This window comes from Rana temporaria, chromosome 4 (genome assembly GCF_905171775.1).
Source record: "Rana temporaria chromosome 4, aRanTem1.1, whole genome shotgun sequence".
Lineage (NCBI taxonomy): Eukaryota > Metazoa > Chordata > Amphibia > Anura > Ranidae > Rana > Rana temporaria.
In genome coordinates this window covers 331,460,362-331,477,796 of record NC_053492.1, presented here as the reverse complement: position 1 = coordinate 331,477,796, position 17,435 = coordinate 331,460,362, and the positions used below count along the sequence as shown (strand labels likewise).

Sequence of the window (17,435 nt, the reverse complement as noted above, 5' to 3'; positions counted from 1 at the left end):
TCGTCATACGTGACGTCTGGGACTGGCTGCTGCTTCCATGTGCTTACGCATGCCCTTGTATATAGTGTCTGCGCCATTTTGAGTGAGGGAAAACTAGTAAGGGCAAAAATACTGACCAGAAAGGGATCAAAAATTAAAACTAGAAATGGGTGACATCTTGTGGCTAAAAAGGCAAATTGCACCTAAGAATATACCATAGATGACTACCAGTGCCATCTTGTGGCGAAAAAGCATATTACATGAAGGAATATACCAATAATGTATATAAGATAAAACTGATCAACCAAGAAAGGGTAATGCGAAGGGAACGCCGAGAAAAGAGTATATGTACAATCTAATATAACATATGGGTACACAAGCTTTTAATATTTGTTAGTTAAAAGGCTAAAATATAAAATTTATTTAAAAAATATATTTAAAAAAGAACATATAAAAGAAAGGGGACGTTATATATATATATATATATATATATATATATATATATATATATATATATATATATATATATATATATATATATATATATATATATATATATATATATATATATATATAAATATAAATATATCCAGTGAAAGAAACCTATGCATTATTCAAGAAACAGTTAATGTCCCAGTCTACATTAAGGCCGTGCGGTATGTAAGATTGCATATTGTAAATCCATTGAGTTTCAATCTTGGAAATGGCGCGAACTTTGTTCGTGCCTCTCTAATGGGGGGTTAATTTTTCAATCGGTAAAAACATTGTACCCTCTACCTTTTTGTTGTGGTATTTGGCATAGTGTTTTGAGAGATTATGCTTAGGAAAACCCCGCCTAATATTCCCCACATGTTCCTTCATCCTATTTTTGCCCTTACTAGTTTTCCCTCACTCAAAATGGCGCAGACACTATATATAAGGGCATGCGTAAGCACATGGAAGCAGCAGCCAGTCCCAGACGACGTCACGTATGACGAAATGCATAGGCGTGGCCTGCATTCTGAAGTTTTTCACGCTAACCTGAAATGACCCAGGAAGGGGAAGCCATAGAGGACGCCGAGATCCAGCTTTTGAAACCGCACTTTGTGCACCTTATTGGGCTTATGATTCTCCACCTATCTGTAAGTGCAATATTTTACTTTGATCATTAAATTGTTTTGCAAAGTTGCACTATGGGCCCTTTTCTTTTCTTTTTGCATCTGAGCCATTCATCCGTTCTGACCGATGGGAAATAGCTTGAAGCAGATCCAGTGTGCTACATACAGTCATTTGGGTGACTCTAAATATACCCGGGTCCAGTCTGACCACCGTTGTGGTCTCCACATCTGGTAAGGGCATTGTTTTGTCACTCAGGTGTGCCTTGGTGGAAGGTTGTGTCAGCCCTGTACTATCCTTTTCTCTGAAGACATTCGCTGTGAAGTTCACTCTTTTAAAGAAGTTTTCTTTAAGATATCTGGGAGCTTATGGACTAATACCTCACCTGTAGTCTTTTTTGCTTGCACAATCTCATTCATTCACAGACTTTATACACATTCATATATTGTTTTCATTTACAAGTTATTTTTGTTTTTCACGTGCATTTTTATTTATAGTCAATTGTTTAGTTTCAGTAATGCATAGCAATTGACCTTACGATTTTGTGTCACCTTCACTTATTTGTGTCACGCCAGCAATTTTTTGGTATCACATCAGAATTTCTATACACTAGAATTTGCGCTGTACCTCTTCTTTTCTTTATGTTGAAAACATAATAAAAGGTTTCCCGAAGCACAATGTCTCAAGGCACTTTGATCAGATGCATAATCGAGACCCGACCCAATTGCAATTTTGGGGGATAGAAAAATATAACCCATCTTGGAGAGGTAGCCACAAGATCAGAATGATAAGTCAAAGTGAATCCAAATGGATTCATTGTTTGCGCACACTTGTACCAGGAGGAATGAATGTTGAATTCGATCTCAACTGTTTCCTCAGCAATTTCTGATCCCGTCATCTTACAGTCATTTTATAACTATGTTGGTTATACTCCGAATTAGGTTTCCCATTTGCAGTTACAGTAGGTGAACGCGATATTGTGTCAATCTCGCTCCCTTTCTCGGCGAGATTGACCACCTACGAGCCCCATCGCGGGAGCCAGCGCCGAGCTGGCTTGCCACGATGGAGACAGAGCTGTCATAGAAGCGACGGGAGATCCGACTTGGATTCCCGCCAATTCTACACGTGTGCGGCGTTTGTTATGAATCCTGAGGGGGAAGTCCCCGCCGGATTTTAAATAAAAATCCGGCATGGGTTCCCCCCTCAGGAGCATACCGGGCCCTTAGGTCTGTTATGGGTTGTAAGGAGAGCCCCCCTACGCCGAAAAAAACGGTGTAGGGGTCCCCCTACAATCCATACCAGACCCGTATCCAAAGCATGCTACCCGGCCGGCCAGGAAGGGAGTGGGGACGAGCGAGCGCCCCCCCCCTCCTGAGCCGTACCAGGCTGCATGCCCTCAACATGGGGGGGTTGGGTGCTCTGGGGCAGGGGGGCGCACTGCGGCCCCCCCACCTCAGAGCACCCTGTCCCCATGTTGATGAGGACAGGGCCCCTTCCCGACAACCCTGGCCGTTGGTTGTCGGGGTATGCGGGCGGGAGGCTTATCGGAATCTGGGAGCCCCCTTTAATAAGGGGGCCCCCAGATACCGGCCCCCCACCCTAAGTGAATGGATATGGGGTACATCGTACCCCTAACCATTCACCTGTAGGAAAAATGTCAAAGTTAATAAACACACCACACAAGGGTTTTTAAAATAATTTATTTTTCTGCTCCGGAGGCTCCCCCTGTCTTCTTTATTAGCTCTTTTACCAGGGGGAGCTTCTTCTTTGACGTCTTCGGGTGGGTGGGGGCCGCCGTCTGGTTCTCTTCCACCGCCGGGGGGGGTTGCTTTTAAAAAAGCCCCCACCCCCCGGCGGGTTTCCTCCGGCGTCTTCGGCGGGGGGGCTTCTTCTTCCGCTATCCCGACGGGTCTTCTCCGCTATCCGGGGGGTCTTCTCAACTCTCCGGGGGTCTCCTATGTTCGCCGCTCTCCGCTGTTGACTCGGCGCACCCCGGTTCTTCCTCTCGCTGTCCGGTGCCTTCTTCCGTGCTGTACGTCTTCTTCTCCTTCCGTGCTGTGAGTTCTTCTTCCGTGCGTGGGTAGGTATCACATGGGTAGGTACCAGAGTATGATGGGATTGTGAGGTCTATATAAATCCGATGCAAGCCACGCACTTGTCATTGCAGCGAGGAAAGGCGACGTGTCAACATCGGGAGAAGGAGAGAAGTGAAGAACATGATGTCACAGCACGGAAGAAGAACTCACAGCACGGAAGGAGAAGAAGACGTACAGCACGGAAGAAGGCACCGGACAGCGAGAGGAAGAACCGGGGTGCGCCGAGTCAACAGCGGAGAGCGGCGAACATAGGAGACCCCCGGAGAGTTGAGAAGACCCCCCGGATAGCGGAGAAGACCCATCGGGATAGCGGAAGAAGAAGCCCCCCTGCTGAAGACGCCGTTGGAAACCCGCCGGGGGGTGGGGGCTTTTTTAAAAGCGACCCCCCCTCGGCGGTGGAAGAGAACCAGACGGCGGCCCCCACCCACCCGAAGACGTCAAAGAAGAAGCTCCTCCTGGTAAAAGAGCTAATAAAGAAGACAGAGGGAGCCTCCGGAGCAGAAAAATAAATTATTTTAAAAACCCTTGTGTGGTGTGTTTATTAACTTTGACATTTTTCCTACAGGTGAATGGTTAGGGGTACGATGTACCCCATATCCATTCACTTAGGGTGGGGGGCCGGTATCTGGGGGCCCCCTTATTAAAGGGGGCTCCCAGATTCCGATAAGCCTCCCGCCCGCATACCCCGACAACCAACGGCCAGGGTTGTCGGGAAGGGGCCCTGTCCTCATCAACATGGGGACAGGGTGCTCTGAGGTGGGGGGGCCGCAGTGCGCCCCCCTGCCCCAGAGCACCCAACCCCCCCATGTTGAGGGCATGCAGCCTGGTACGGCTCAGGAGGGGGGGGGCGCTCGCTCGTCCCCACTCCCTTCCTGGCTGGCCGGGTACCGTGCTTTGGATACGGGTCTGGTATGGATTGTAGGGGGACCCCCTACGCCCTTTTTTTTCGGCGTAGGGGGGCTCTCCTTACAACCCATAACAGACCTAAGGGCCCGGTATGCTCCTGAGGGGGGAACCCATGCCGGATTTTTATTTAAAATTCAGCGGGGACTTCCCCCTCAGGATTCATAACAAACGCCGCACACGTGTAGAATTGGCGGGAATCCAAGTCGGATCTCCCGTCGCTTCTATGACGCGCTTGCTGGGATGTGCTGTCACTATTCCAGTGAGTGTGAGATCTCGGCACCATGTCGCCGAGAATCAGCGCGATGCTGTCGTGCTAAAAACACAATATCACAAACACCTACTGTAGTGTGTTTTATTAGCAGTGGGAATGAAGAAAGGACTGTATTATTGTTTCGCACCTTTAAGCTATGTAGCAATTGTTTTGACATGATTGCTTGAACAACGTCAAACCAGGTGTGCGTTCACCATAATTTTTTTTACAGGAGGGACTCACCCTACTTCCTTGTGATGTGCTCCCTTTTTACCTTTGTAAATATCGATAACGGGGACAGGAGGCAGGTACAGAAAAAATGACTCATGGCAATTCACTGTTTAAAAAAAACTACAAAATGATATGCAAAGATGAAATTTTGGGTTTACAACCGCTTTAAGTCAAAGATTTCCCCCTTTTCCCAGTCCTTGAGATCTCGGTGGAATTTTGATTGTTTAGTCACTTTTAAATTGTGTTGGATTTTTACCTTTTTTCTTAATTAATTCATTTTGTTTAATGAACTCGTCTGTCTCTTTAACCACTTACTGACCGCCCACTGTATATGTACGTCCTGTTTTTAAAGCTGGATATCTCGGTAACGGCAGCAGCTGCTGCCACAACCGAGGTATCCATCTTTACAGTGGGCGGCCGTGTAAACGAGAACGGCGGTCTCCGCGGCGGATTCGCCGCGAGATCGCTGTTATCGGTGGCGGGAGAGGCCCCCCCCCCCGCCGCTCTTCCGCGCTCTCCGCCGCTTACCGGAGCCGTCGGTAGCGGCGGAGGAGATTGGATGCTGCCGCCTGGTGTGTGAGGACTTGAGTGAGGGCAAGATGGCCCCCACCCGTCCTCATAGCTTTGCTGGGAGGTAGTGACGTCAAAACGTCAGTCCTGCCCAGCCTCTTAAAGAGACAATTTTTTTTCTTGCATTTGAGTCTAAATATGAGATCGGAGGTCTTTTTGACCCCAGATCTGATATTTAAAGGGGTTTTCCACCCATTTTGTAAGTTTATTAAAAGTCAGCAGCTACAAAAAGTGCTCCACGGCTCCAGCGACGCGCCGGACGGGGCTCTGCTCCACGCCCCCCCTCGCCGGCCGGCGTCTTCATGCTCAGTGTGGGCACCCGGCCGTGACAGCTTTCGGCTTCACGGCCGGGCACCCACTGCGCATGCGCGAGCGGCGCGGCGCCGTCTGATTGGACAGGCGATCGCCGAGGACCTGTGACGTGTCCTGGGCGATCGCCTACAGCAGCCCCTTCCTGTAGGTGATTAAGCTTAATCGCCTAGGCGATTAGGCTTAATCGTCTACCCGGAAGGAGGAAGTGGGACAGGAAGTCCCACTCCTCCTGAAGCCCCCACTCCCCCCCAAAAAAATTACATGCCAAATGTGGCATGTAAGGGGGAGAGGAGTGGGTTAAGAGGATGTTCCGAATTTGGGTGGAACTCCTCTTTAAGAGGACCTGTCATGCTTTTTTCTATTACAAGGGATGTTTACATTCCTTGTAATAGGAATAAAAGTGATCATTTTTTTTTATTTCAGTGTAAAAAATAATAAAATCAATAAAAATAAATAAGAAAACAAAAAAAATTTTTTTTAAAGCGCCCCGTCCCGATGAGCTTGCGCGCAGAAGCGAACGCATACGCGAGTAGCGCCCGCATATGAAAACGGTATTCAAACCACACAAGTGAGGTATCGCCGCGATCGTTAGAGCGAGAGCAATAATTATAGCCCTAGAGCTACTCTTTAGTTAAAAAAATGCAACCTATAGAATTTTTTAAACGTCGCCTATCGAGATTTTTAAGGGTAAAAGTTTGACGCCATGCCACGAGCGGGCACAATTTTAAAGCGTGACATGTTGGGTATCATTTTACTCGGCGTAACATTATCTTTCACAATATATAAAAAAATTGGGCCAAATTTATTGTTGTCTTATTTTTTAATTCAAAAAAGTGAATTTTTTTCAAAAAAAATGCGCTTGTAAGACCGCTGCACAAATATGGTGTGACAAAAAGTATTGCGATGACCGCCATTTTATTCTCTAGGGTGTTAGAAAAAAATATATATAATTTTTAGGGTTTTAAGTAATTTTCTAGCAAAAAAAACTGTTTTAGTCTTGTAAATGCCGAATCTGAAAAACACCTTCGGTCTGGAAGTGGTTAAAAGGGTCTAGGTCTTGTGAGCTAGCAGTGATTAGGGTGGTTAGTTCATCCAGTTGCAGTTTTTCTTCTTCTACAATTAGTTTCATAACTGAAATTCCGTGCTCAATGCATAGTGTTTTCCATTTTTCCAAAAACCTTTCATTATGTAGATGTTCAGCAGGGACTGCTTTATCTCTCAGTCCCCTAGGGACTATTTTTTGCTCTATATATGTCTCAAGGAAAGAGACATCCCATTTCCTATTTAGGTGTTTGGTAAATAGTTTTTTGTGTTCTTAAAATTTTGTTTTAATTTCCTCCTCCTGGCTCATGTTAATCGTTGAGTCAGGTTGAAAAACCTGTCTGATCTCCAGATCTATATCGTCTCCTAAAACAAATGCCATCAAGTATTTGCCTCTAAAGGTGTATAAGTTATGGTAGAGTCATTAGTTAAATCAAACCAGATGATAATTGGTTAAATGTGCCGCTGAAAAGAGAGAGAACAGTTAATCCGCTATAAGAGCATTTTTCGGCCCTCTTTGACCGTAATAACTCTATATATATGCAGTAAAGGACTGAAACACTGATACGTTACACATGATATATACCAATAGCCTCATACCTATAACTCTCTTATACCCTCTCCTCTAGCAGCCCTATACACAGACCCCTGATATGCGAGGACGTGCGCAGCGCCTCAGCCACCGGTTCCACTGTAAGGGTGAATAGTGCCGGGGAGAGAGGGCAACCCTGTCTCGTGCCCCTGGATAGCCTGAAGGGGCCAGACAATTGACCCACCAGGCGCACAGAGGAGGTGGGACTTTTGTAAATTACCTGAAGCCATTTAATGAAGAGCAAAGGGAAGCCCGTTCTACGCAATGTCTCCCATAAGAAGGGCCACTCAATGGTATAAAATGCCTTCTCGATGCCTAAGGAGGCAACAGTGCGGGATCCCTCATTAATGTGCTGGGCATGGATGTTTGTGAAGAGTCTACAAAGGTTGACATCTGTGGCTCTACGGGGCATGAAACCTGTTTGATCAGAGTCAACCACCGAGGGTAGCATGGGGTACAATCTAATAGCAAGGAGTTTAGTCAAAATTTTAAAGTCATTGTTTAGCAGCGCAATGGGCCTATAGGAAGCACAGGAAGTGGGGTCTTTCTGAGGTTTAATTTTTTTATTATATCAAAGTCTGTTTATTAGGCAAAAAATAGACAGTACACATAGGATATCGTGACAACCATCAAATATAGCTTGCAGTATCTCTTAACAGCAAAATATGACATCATTCCTTAACACTATAAACATAAATTTGAGACTACTTGATCGGTACCAATAACAGTCGGTTACTACAGGGTATTAACATCACGTTTTGCTCGGGGTCCCATCTCCACTCGTCACATACATCTCCCGTCAACCAGGATATGAAACAAATGGATTGGGCCATGGTTCTTCGACTATACACAGGTGTCGGCAGCCTTGAGCCACCTATCCCACACTTTTTCGTATTTAGATGGACACCCTCTATGAGAGTATATGAATTTTTTATACGGCAAGACTGTGCGAAACATTCGAAGGGTTAGGCCTCATCCACACTCTAGCAATCACCTTGCGTGCAGAGAAGAGTGTTTTTGTGTAGAAGTATTTTTGAAAATGTATTAATGTCGGGGTCAGGGAGAATTCCCAGAAGACACGGTTTAGGTTCTAGGGTTATGGAGGATCCCATTGTGTCGTGTAGGAACCTTACATCTTGGGACCAGAAGGCCTGTATCTTGGGGCAGTTCCACAGGAGGTGGAAGAAAGTGCCCGTCTCCGGACCACACATTAGGCAGGCATCTGAGGAGTCACTTTTGTACCTTGAGATCCTTAATTGCGTGAGATACGCTCTGTGTGTGATAAATATCTGGGTCAGTTGGTCAGAAAATTTGGGAGAAACCAGTTTGCACGAGTCTAAGGCGTCGCTCCACTCATCGTCCGCAATGGGGCCTACGTCTCCCTAGATTTCAGAGCATACGCCTCTACAGTCGCCGTAGGAAGCGACAACATAGTGTAAAAGTTTGAAATTTAGTTTCTTAGGGTCTGGGTATTTTACTGCTTCCATCAAGGGATTATTTCCTATAGAGGGATCATCTAGGGGGAACTGTGCATGGAAAGCGTGATGGAGCTGTATGTATCTAAAGTACATGTGGTCTGGAAGCGAAAACTGACTTCAAGTGGTCATAGGGCTTCAGCTTTCTGTTAGAGATAATGTAAGACAAATAGAAAATGCCCCTTGAACTCCACAGCCCGCTATCCGGGAGCACATTAAATTCGGGAAGGGCCATATTATGCCATAGGGGGTAAAATTGTGTAGGGGCGGGATGCATAATTTATCTGACGCCAAAGTCTACACTTTCCTATACTGGTACAAGAGAGTCTTACGGTCAGCCTGTCCACCCACTCTCTCCGTCCCTCCAGCTATCGCCACCATGGAGTCCAACGTTGGACGAGACCATTTTGGACAAAAGAAACCCAAAAACCTGTCCCTGTCAGTCTTGTCTATGTGGAAGATTTGAGAGAGTTGGGCCACGAGGTAATACAGGTTAAAGTCAGGGAGGGCCATTCCTGCAAGATCAGTGGGGTTTTTAAGCTTGTGCCACGGGAGTTTATGCCTATTATTGCCCCATACAAATGGTTTTAAAAGAGCTTCTATGGATTTGAAAAGCCTGAGCACCAGATACAGAGGGGAATGCCAGAGCACGTATAGGATTTTTGGCAGCAAAATCATTTTGATGAGACTTATGCGGCCCAATGACACCCAGGGGCAAACGCGCCCACACCTGTGTCTTGCGCTTAAGCATGTCAAATAGTGACGTTACATTGAGTCTTATATAGTCAGTTGAATCTCTGGTGGTATGAATTCCAAGGTATTTAATACAGTCAACCCTCTGCAGGGGAAGTAGTGCCCTTTCTCCAGGTGTTGGGAAACTGTCTAAAGGAAGTATCTGGGATTTGTTCCAGTTTATCCTGGGGCCAGAGAAGGCACCAAATTGCTCTATTAAGGCTAGGGCCTGGGGTAGGGAGTTGTCCGAATCGTCTATATGTAAGAGGGTATCATCCGCATAAGTGCTGATTTTTTTTCTACCACCCCCGCCCTGTGCAGTCCCACAATCCCAGTATGTGCTCGAATCGCTATGGCTAAGGGTTCCGCCGCCAGTGCATATAGCAGTGGCGACAGGGGACACCCCTGCCTAGTACCCCTAGACAGCGAAAATTGGTCTGAGGGCCAGCCATTGGCCAGGACCCTAGCCACTGGGCTCTAATATAGGAGTTGGACCCACTTTATAAATCTGGGTCCCAGTCCAAATAAACCCAGGCATGTCCATAGGTAACGCCACTCAACGGAGTCAAATGCCTTGGCAGTGTCCAAGGCAACTATCATCCTAGATCCCGGATTATCATGAGCAGTCTGGAGATTAATAAACAGTCTTATTCAGGCGGATGGCAAGCACCTTTGCAAGTATCTTGACATCCACCTGAAGCAGGGAGATGGAGCGATAAGACTCCGGGAAGTGTGGCTCCTTACCGGGTTTGGGAATAAGCACTATGGTAGCCTCCCTTATAGTGGCCGGGAGGTCAGAATGTTCAAATATAGAGTTGTATAGCGTTAGCAGTCTGGGAACCAGCTGGTCTGAGTATGCAGAGTTAAACTCCACAGGGAGACCATCCGAACCTGGGGCTTTAGAGGTAGGAAAAGCGGCTATAGCTATGGATATCTCCTCCCATGTCAGAGGCTCCTCTAACTCCTGCATTTGTTCAACCGACAGCTGAGGGATCTGTAGCCCAGCTAAAAAGGTTTCCATAAGAGAGGGGTCATCCGAGATACAGAGAGAAGAAATCTCGCAACATCGTCGTGACCTGAACCGGTTCAGTCACGAGGACGTCATCCGGGGAACGGAGAGATATCACCACCGGGGGTCTCTCCTTGCTTTGGACCATGTAGGCAAGCAATTTCCCCGCTCTCTCAACATGCTCGAACGATCTCTGTCTGAGGAAAACAAGCTTTTGCTTGAACTTTTCGTAGATCAACTGATCCAAGGTCCTCAAGCATAGTTTAAGGTTGCCCGCCCTCTCAGCTGTGGGATTGTCAAGGAACTCCCTCTCAGCGGTCAATAAGGTCTCTGTCGCTGCGTCAAGTGCTACAGTAGAGGTCTGCTTCAGTCTGTTGATACGGGCAGTAAGAGTCATGCGGGCATGAAGTTTAAATGCTTCTCACACTATCTGTGGCTGCGCCGAATTCTCATTATTCACAAAGAATTGTTCCCAATCGGCCCCAATATCATCATCCCCTGGCAACAAAGTTAACCAAAAAGGGTTCAGCCGCCACGTTGTTGGTGGGCGGGCGTGTGGCAAGGAGAGCTCAGCCCAGTAGGGGCAGTGATCAGAGAGTGATCTCGGGGAGAAGCCCACGTTCTTCAGTCTGGGGAGGAGAGACTTGGAGACTAGTATAAGATTTATGCGTGACATAGAGTGGTGAGAAACAGGAATATGCCCGCTTCACAGGGTGCCTGTATCTCCACGTATCTGTCAGGTTAAAGTCGCCGAGCAGGCGTGCAAATCTCATCTGGTGGGCGGATGTCAAAGAGTGCAGAGATCCGGTCATTCTGTCTAGAGACGTGTCTAACACGTTATTGAAGTCGCCCAACCAAATGGCTGGCACAGCAGGGTACAACGCAGTATTTACAACAGTATTTTACTGTGAGAGTCCGCTTTTCTGGACGTTTTGGAGTGCTGGGAAGCCTTTCTAGGTGTTCCCTTTTGAAATTCGGTGTTTTGCCGCTGTTCTGACGGCGCTGGCACCATTTTTTGTTGATTTTCAGTTTCTATTGAAAATCCCTTTGGCGGCCATTTTGTTGTAGCCCGCCCTGATGCAGCATATTTTGGCGGTCGGCCATTTTCCTGTGGCACGCCAGGCTCCATGTGCTGCGCTCGGCGGCCATCTTGCCTGAGTCCTCGGCCTCTAGCGTTGATTCCTACGGCGCGCAGCGCCGTTATCTTCACACAGCACCTCACAGCTTCCTCACGATTTTCTCCCCACACACACAGCAGTTGTGCGGGACACGGGCGGCGGCGCTGGGCAGTCCCCTCCGGTGTGGTGAGTCCTGGACCCCTCTCCTTCCTCTCACCCCCCCCCGGGGCAGCGCAGCAGGAGTGGTGGCTGGGAGGTTTTTCTACTTAAATGGAGTCAGTGGTAGCTGCAGTTTGTCTGCATGGACAGGTGCTGCATGCACCTGCATGTTTGCATATGTGTCTTAAGCTACAAAGCAATATCTGGGTCCTTCCCCAACATGATTCCCACACAGGGTTCATTATTGGTCCTGGACACTCTGTAATGGAGCCGTGGACCAGATATCTGGGTCAGTGCAGGTTAAGGCATTATGGGTGCGCTTCTCACAGCTGTACGGTACTCTCTTCGGCTGGTTAGTGCACTAACAAGGGCTCGGTCTTTTTTGATTCACAATTCAGACCGCTATGCGTAGGTTTTTTCCTTCTGTGCCCTTCTTTGATAATTTCTTAGATGCGGAAATAAGAAAAGCCGCTAAGGGCTTTTGTAGTCCCTCACCGCCGGGCAGTTCAGTGCTCCTTTGAGGGGAGCCCTTTTCAGAGGTGGGCTTCCTCTCCGGTGGTGGACCCTCCGGGCATGTATAGGTGATGCTCTCCCTTTTGCACGGGACCCCCGCTTATATGGATCTGACTGATGGCAGATCCGAAGTATTGACCCTTTCCATGTTTTCATGCTGTGGACTGACTAGCGGCCTATTGGGCCATTACTCTGGGATCTCATTTACTCACGGACCTGTTCCTCCTTATGGAGAAACAGAAATGATGAATGGAGGACGATGAGTGTTGATTGCACTATCTCTCCCACTGCCTTGAATGACATCTCAGGGTGGTGTAATTCTGATACCAATCACTGATAATCACATTGTGGCATTTTGCACTGGACAGGGGAGGAGCGCGACTCTCTCCCGAAGTGATTAGGCTAGCGGACCAGCTGGTCCAGGGCCTCATATAGGTCTGTTTCAGAATGGTTTTACGCACACAGCGGTGTAGTGGTTAATTTCATTACTTGGCAGCAAGTGAGCCATTCGTTTGAATCGGACACTGACACCAATCTGCCTGGAGCTTGCATTGTCGCTCCCTGTATCTGCGTGCATTTCCTACAGGCACTCTGGTTTACTCCAAGGGTGTGTGCATGCACCTACATAATATTCATACACGCTATGTGTGTGTATTAATTAGGGGCAACCCTCCCAGCCCGTCAAGGGCCCAGCTGGGGGTCTAATCTGTCCCTGGGTATGTATGCGACCACGCCGGTACCCAGTAGCCAGCCAATGTATGTAGCCTTCCCTCCCTGTCTCTAGGTGAGGGGGCAGCTGGCAGGTTCACAATTCGGTAAAACCTTTCTGCTCTCCGACCGGTGGGTCTGCGAGGTGGTCTCTTCGGAGTACTAGATAGGGTTTTCTCCTATCCACAGAACTTTCCTCGTGTCTTCCTCTCCCTGCCCATCGGTCTGTCTTAGGCAGTGTTGTTAAACTGCGGGGTAACTTTTTCTTACCCTGCAGGACGAGAGGTTGGGGGTGTTTTCTAGGGGCATCAGGCCCTGAATACCTTTGTGAACATCGGGTAGTTCCGCATGGAACCATTTGTTTGGTACCTGTGCTCCATCCGGGGAACGTCCTGGCATCCTCTGACATCAGGGATGCATGCATGCATGTCCCGTTTTGCGCATGTCACAGTGTTCTTTCTGTGCTTTATGGTGAGAGAGGGTCTCTGTTGTGGCCCTCCCTGTCGATCTGGCATCAGCACCATGGGTTTCCAGCCAGGACCTCGCACTTATCCTAACTCTGTTGGGACATCAAGGTTTTGCCTCGTTGGCTACTTGGACGACCTTCTTCTGAGAGTAACTTCTGTCTCAGACCTAGTGGATGTGTTATTCCCATTTGGACCCTCCGAAGACTCGGGTGGGCGTTAAACACCGGAAGGTGTAGCTCAGTGGCGGCAAGTCCGCCTACCATGTGTGCAACCCAGGATTCAAATTCTGAGCATCCTAGGTTGCGACTCAGCATTGGTGTATCTAGGGTTGATCCGGACTCCTCAGCGGCGAAGGTCCTTCTTTTCCTGGAGAAATTGCAGACTCTTCAGTCTGCAGTGAAGGTATTGACATCACGCAATCGGTCTTCCTGCTGGTCCGGGGCCTGTGGGTAGCCTCTTTCAAGGCAGTACCGTATGCCCAGCTCCACACTCTGGTTTTCCGGGGGAAGTATTATCCAGGTGTTAAAGATCGCTTGTTTCTGAAATCATCAGATTCCGGCTTCCTTCCAGTGGTCGGTATTTACAACTGGTGCCAGTCTCAAGGGTTGTGGGCTTGGGGGGGTCCCGTCCGGTCTGAGTCGCAGCCCTGGCTAGTGCCTGGGTGGGGGTCCGCCTGGATCCACCAGGTGTTGTGGACCCTGTCTACTGGTCCTTGTCCTATTTTAGGTGATCAGGCTATGTCGCTCCTCGTGGTTGAGGAGGTTGCAAGGTCGTCCGATCTGGTTTTGGCCAGACAATGCCAGGCAGTGACTTCGGTCTACCTTCAGGTATACCAACAGGTGGGCTACTGGACTCGCCAGATGCTGGACCAGGATTTCTGGTCTTCGTGCGGGGCTCCCTTGCAGGTGAGCCTCACAGGGCTCCTGGCCGCTCACCCCCACCGCAGGGGTGTCAAGCTAGTGGCCAGGTCTAGTGGTCTGGTACAGACGCGCCAGTCACGCTAATGGCCCTGCGGGGTCTGTATCGGCAATTTTTTGCCACCCTGCCTTTGTAGTGTTTCCTCGGCTGCTCCACTGAGTGGAGGTTTAGGAGATCCCGATGCCTCTAATCGCTCCAGTTTGGCCTCGGCGTCCTTGGCTCATCTGCCCTGGCAGTTGCCAGGGTGGGAGGCACCTCTGTTCCAAGGTCCCATGGTTCATCCTGTTGTACAGTCACTGACTTGCTCAATATGACTATTGGAAACTGGACTTTAAGAGACCGGGGTCTGTCAGATTCGGTCATCTCCACAATGCTGAGGGCACGGTAGTCTTCTTCCGGGGGATCTACCGTCGCGCCTGGCAGGCTTACATCTCTTGGCGCGAAGAGATGAATTGGCGTCCACGGATGTACTCGGTGTCCAGGGTCCTGCTGTTTTTACAGCTTGGAGTGGATCTAAGAGTTGCTTAAAGCAGCGTTTGGGGGCAGATTTCAGCCTTGGCTGTGTTCTTTCAGTGGCCTCTTTTTGCGGCCCTTTCCTTGTGGGCCCCTTGTTTGTGCAGGGGGGTTGTCATATACTTTCCCCTTTTGGCTCATCTCTCCCATGAGTTTTGACTCTGGTGCTCTCGGTTCTTTTGGAACCTTCCTTTTAGTAACATCAGAGAGATTCTCTCTTGACACTATCTCAGAAGGTGGTCCCTTTAGTGTCCTTTACCTCTGTTAGAGGGGTTTTTGAGGCAGCGGTCTTGTCATGCAGGCCGCAATGCTTGATCCTCCATAAGGATTTGGTGGTGGTTCACCCGCGACCTTCCCTTCTTCCGAAGGTGGTTTCGGCCTTTCGCAGGAATAAGGACATTGTTCTTCCATCCTTCTGTCCTCGGCCGGCGCATCCTATGGAGGTTGTCTTTCATACTTTAGGCGTGGTACATGCTTTGCGGGTTTACCAGCCTGCTACGACTCAGTTTCCGAGTTCTGACTCTCTTTTGTGTCGGTGTCTGGTCCACAAAAGGGCCTGACGGTCTCGGTGGATCAGGTAGGCTGTTACACAGGCCTATGCTCTTAAGGGGTGGGCTCCCTTTCCGGTCACGGCACTTTCGACCAGGGAAATTGGTGTTTCCTGGGGGTTTTTTTCCGACATCATGCGTCGGTTTCACAGATACACGAGGAGGCGACTTGGTCGTCCATTCACGTTTTTTTCCAGAATTTATGTGGTTACTGTGAGTGCATCTTCTGATGCTTCTTTCGCCCGCCAGTTTTTGCAGGCGGCTGTTTGAAGTTGCACCTCCTCCGTTGAGGAGCTCTGCTTGTTTTGGGGTGAAATTAAATATGGTTTTACTGATATATTTCCCACCCCTCGTTTTTTTGACACTGCTTGGGGACGTCCCACTTGTCAAGATTTAAGGAGCTGTGTCCGTCCATGGACGATAAGAGAAAATAGGATTTTTTGTACTCATCATAAAATCCTTTTCTCTGAAGTCCATGGAAGGACACAGCTCCCACCCCTCCTTTTTAGGTTTGTACTGCTTGTTATGAACTGAGGCTGCAAGCTGCGGTGAGGAGGGTTATGTCTGGAGGGACCGCCCCCTGGGCGGGGCTGTTCAACTCTGTTAATGTAACATGTATTTAACTATTTAACATGTTTCTGCCTCGTCCTCTCCTGTAAACAGGGAACATAACCCACTTGTCAAGATTTAAGGAGCTGTGTCCGTCCATGGACTTCAGAGAAAAGGATTTTACGGTGAGTACAAAAAATCCTATTTTTTTTTTTATGTCACAATGAACAGTATAGGATTTCCTATCATCTGTGCCCAGTCTTGCCACACAGAGTTAATCCAGCTCTGAGTAATCCTCTTTTATTGTTCAGTGAAATAAAACAGACTTACAGAGAAAAACCGTAGTCTGTTCTACCCCCTTGCTGTGAGTGACAGGTTATTTACATATCTCATGCACTAGCCTGAAAGCAGGCATTATTTTTTAATTCCCACACCCACTCCTTTTCTGAGGTCATGTGGTTACTTCTCTGGATTTTGACTGGATGTTAGTGGTCATAGCAGAATTTAGTGTAAGTAATACATAGGAAAAATTGCATGTTGATAAGGGGAGTGTAGAGGAGGGCAGGGAGACTTCTGATATCACGACTCTACCCACAGAGCTCCAGACAACAGATACACCCACAGAATCTGCAGTTTTTCAGTTCTTATAACAGACAGAGGGGAGACATTTGACAGGTAAGGATACATGCAGGAGGCATGTATATGTAACAGGCGCTCCACACAGCAACCGCGCAATGACGTCATCCGCGCGATGCCCTGTGCGTTCCACCGTGGAACGCGGAAGTGCGCCTAGAACGGCACTCCTTTCAAATCTAGTGCGATGCACTACAGCTGCTGACATGCCTATAAAGGCATGGACTTCACTCTGAATCCCTGTTCTATTATTGTCAGCCGTAGCCTGTCAGCTGTAGCTCAGCCACGCTACACATGCAGCTGCCTTTGCTCCCTATGCCGCAACACTGCTCCAGGAAAAGACTACTACTTTGCTGCTAATGCACCCACTACTTAAACAGCATTGCTGGGAAATACCCTCATGCCCTGAACATCTTGCATCATGGACACTATGGGCCAGATTCAGAAAGGACTTACGATGGCATATCTCCAGATACGCCGTCGTAAGTCCGAATGTGGGGCGTCGTATCTATGCGCCTGATTTAAAGAATCAGATACGCCAGAATTTGTCCAAGATACGACTGACGTAAGTCTCTTACGCCGTCGTATCTTAATTGCATATTTACGCTGGCCGGTAGGGGCGCTTCCGTAGATTTACGTGTAGAATATGCAAATGAGTCTTTTGGACGATGCTGGTAGATGGCAGGCAGGCTAATTTTCTATCTCTCCTGATTTTCTTCTGGCTTTCTTTTTTCACTTCCTCTCTTGTCTTTTGTCACTCTTTCTTTTTTTCTTCTGATTCTTCTTAGGTTTTATCTCATTATTTTATCTCTGGGGATAGAATCCTTAAGATTTTTGGTCCTCAGTTTGTTTTATTTTGAAAAGATAAGTTTGTTTAAGTAATTGAAGGATTCTACCAAACCTTTGAAATAATTAGATTTGATGGGGATTCCGAAAATTTGTTTTCGGTTATTGGAGAGTTCCAGTAATAGTTATTGGAGGGAGGGAGGGAGGATTGGAGGTTTTGCTCAACCTCTTGGAC

General features: G+C 48.0%; 1 protein-coding gene and 1 pseudogene across 5 annotated transcripts in view; both read left to right on the top strand.

The window, feature by feature from the left end:
- Positions 1–17,435, top strand: part of TBCE (tubulin folding cofactor E) — a 619,064-nt gene that overhangs the window by 367,402 nt on the left and 234,227 nt on the right. The gene's annotated exons all lie outside the window — the stretch shown is intronic.
- Positions 12,293–12,403, top strand: LOC120938403 (annotated as a pseudogene).